The following is a 3,621-nucleotide window of genomic DNA, read 5'->3' as shown; positions in this document are numbered from 1 at the left end:
TCATAATATAGTACGTAAAAAAAGGATGATATAGTCATAGTATGTTGTAAAAAGTCTCATACAGTATGTCATAAAAAGGATAAAAAGTAATAGTATAGTATGTCATGAAAAGGATAAAAAGTCATAGATTAGTATGTTTTGAAAAGGGATAAAAAGTCATGGTATAGTATGTCATAAAAAGAGATAAAAATTCATAGTTTAATATTTCATGAAAAGAGACAAGAAGATGTAGTACAGTATGTCATAAAAAGGTTAAAAAGTCAAGGTATAGTATATCATAAAAAGAGATAAAAAGTCGTAGTATAATATTTCATAAAAAGAGATAAAAAGTCATAGTAGGGTATGTCATAAAAAGAGCGAAAAATCACAGTACAGTATGTCATAAAAAGGGATAAAAAGTCATAGTATAGTATGTCATATAAAGGATTAAAAGTCATAGTATAGTATGTCATAAAAAGAGATAAAAATCTATAGTATGATATGTCATAAAAAGGGCTAAAAAGTCACAGTATAGTATGCAAAAAATAGATAAAAAGTTATAGTATAGTATGTCATAAAAAGATGTAAAAATTCACAGTATAGTTTGTCTTCAAAAGAGATAAAAAGTGATAGTATAATATCTCATAAAAAGGATGAAAAGTTATAGTATAGCATGTTATGAAAAGGGATAAAAAGGCATGGTATAGAATGTCATAAAAAGATAAAAAGTCACAGTGTAGTATGTTTTAAAAAGCATAAAAAGTCATAGTATAGCATGTCATTAAAAGAAAAGAAAAAGTTATAGTATAGCATATAATAGAAAGGGATAACAAGTAATAGTATACCATGTCATAAAAAGAGATAAAAAGCTATAGTATAGTATGTCATAAAAAGGATAAAAAGTCACAGTATAGTATGTCATACAAAGGATAAAAAGCCATAGTATAGTTTGTCTTAAAAAGGATAAAATGGCATAGTAAAGCATGTCATAAAAAATTCAAAATTCAAAATATAGTAAGTCATAAAAAGAATTAAAACGTCATAGCATAGTTTGTCATAAAAGGAGAAAAAAAGTCATAGTATAGCGTGTAATAAAAATGGATAAAAAGTAAAGGCACAGTATGTCTTAAAAAGAGATAAAAAGCTATAGTATGTTATGTCAGAAAAAGGATAAAAAGTCACAGCATAGTATATCATAAGAAGGATAAAAAGTCATAGTATAGTATGTCATAAGAAGGATAAAAAGTCATAGTATAGCATGTAATAGAAAGGGATAAAAATTCATAAGAGAGTATGTCATAAAAAGAAATAAAGCGTCATAGTATAGTACATCATAAAAAGAGATAAAAAGTCATACAATAGTATGTCATAAAAAGAGATAAAAAGTCGTATTATAGTATGTCATAAAAAGAGACAAAAAGTCATGGTATAATCTGTCAGATGTCAGATAAAGGATGAAAAGTCCTATTATAGTATGTAATAAAATGAGGTAAAGATTCACAGTATAATTTGTCTTCAAAAGAGATAAAAAGTCATATGAAAATATGTCATAAAAAGGATAAAAAGTCATAGTATAGCATGTCATAAATTGGGATAAAAAGTCATAGTATAGTATGTAATAAAAAAGGATAAACAGTTATAATATAGTATTTTATTTCTATTCATGACATACTATGCCATGACTTCTCATCCTTTTTATGACTATTCTAGGACTTTTCATCCTTTATCAGAAATCTGACACACTATACTATGACTTTTTATCTCTTTTTATGACATACTATACTATGACTTTTTATCCTTTATATGACATACTAATCTATGACTTTTTATCTCTTTTTATGACATACTATACTATGACTTTTTATCCTTTATATGACATACTATACTATGACTTTTTATCTCTTTTTATGACATACTATACTATCACATTTTATCCTTTTTATGACATACCCTACTATGACTTTTTATCTCTTTTTATGAAATATTATACTATGACTTTTTATCTCTTTTTATGACATACTATAACATGACTTTTCATCCCTTTTCAAAACATACTAATCTATGACTTTATATCCTTATAATGACATACTATACTATGACTTTTTATCCTTTTTATGACATAATATAATATGACTTTTTATCTCTTTTTATGACATGCTATACTATGACTTTTCATCTCTTTTTATGATGTACTATACTATGACGCTTTATTTCTTTTTATGACATATTCTATTATGAATTTTTATCCCTTTCTATTACATGCTATACTATGACTTTTTATCCTTCTTATGATATACTATACTATGACTTTTTATCCTTCTTATGATATACTATGCTATGACTTTTTATCCTTCTTATGATATACTATACTATGACTTTTTATCCTTCTTATGATATACTATGCTGTGACTTTTTATCCTTTTTCTGACATAACAAACTATAGCTTTTTATCTCTTTTCATGACATACAGTACCATTACTTTTTATCCATTTTTATTACATGCTATACTATGACTTTTGTTCTCTTTTTATGACATACTATGCTATGACGTTTTAATTCTTTTCATGACTTATTATATTTTGAATTTTTTTCCTTTTTATGACATCCTTTACTATGACATGTTGTCCTTTTTAAGACAAACTATACTATGGCTTTTTATCCTTTGTATCACATACTAAACTATGACTTTTTATCTTTTTTCATGACATACTACACAATAACTTCTTATCCTTTTTATGACATACTATGACTTTTTACCCTTTTTATGACATACTATACTATGACGTTTTATTTCTTTTTATGACATACTAAATTGTGACTTTTTTGTCTTTTTATGATATGCTATACTATAACTTTTTTTCTCCTTTTATGACATGCTATACTATGACTTTTTTGTCTTTTTATTACATACTATACCATAACTTTTTATCTTTTTTCATGACATACTACACAATAACTTCTTATCCTTTTTATGACATACTATGACTTTATATCCTTTTTATGACATACAATACTATTACTTTTTATCCTTTTTATGACATACTGTATGAGACTTTTTACAACATACTAGACTATATCATCCTTTTTTAAAGTACTATATTATGACTATTTCATGGCTTTTACCAAAATAGTTGATTATGACTCTTTCTTTATACTCTATTATGACTTTTCCTCACTACATACTATACTACGAGTGTTTATGACGTCCTATAGTAAAGAAATAAGAACCTGTTCCCAAAGAGATCAGTGTGAACACAGTCAGTTCTATTGTTGACTATTAAATGTTGGAGAGTATCTAACCCCACTACGACGAGGATGGGATTCGAACCCACGCGTGCAGAGCACAATGGATTAGCAGTCCATCGCCTTAACCTCTCGGCCACCTCGTCTGCTGGCTGCCCTTTCAAAGTAAAGGTCTGATTCTGGTCACGTCCTGAGTATTTAGAGAGGCATTCCAAGTTCAGAGAAGCAGAAAGCACCAATTAAACAGACACCTGCAACTGTCTTAACATACTAGAATATGACTATTTATTCACTTTTTCATCCTGCTATACTATAATAATTATAACATGACCATTTGTCTGACTTTTTATCACTTTGTATGATATACTATACTATGACTTTTTATCCTTTTTATGACAT

The 3,621-nt window shown here is 27.0% G+C and overlaps 1 non-coding gene across 1 annotated transcript; it reads right to left on the bottom strand.

Moving 5' to 3' along the window:
• Positions 1 to 3,286: 3,286 nt before the first annotated feature.
• Positions 3,287 to 3,368, bottom strand: trnas-gcu. Its single transcript has one exon. It is a non-coding gene; the product is annotated as a tRNA-Ser (tRNA).
• Between the last annotated feature and the right edge of the window lie 253 nt (positions 3,369 to 3,621).

The sequence above is a fragment of the Etheostoma cragini genome, unplaced genomic scaffold, assembly GCF_013103735.1.
Source record: "Etheostoma cragini isolate CJK2018 unplaced genomic scaffold, CSU_Ecrag_1.0 ScbMSFa_1470, whole genome shotgun sequence".
Lineage (NCBI taxonomy): Eukaryota > Metazoa > Chordata > Actinopteri > Perciformes > Percidae > Etheostoma > Etheostoma cragini.
The sequence above is the reverse complement of the archived record's forward strand: the minus strand, read 5'-3'. Positions and strand labels throughout refer to the sequence as shown.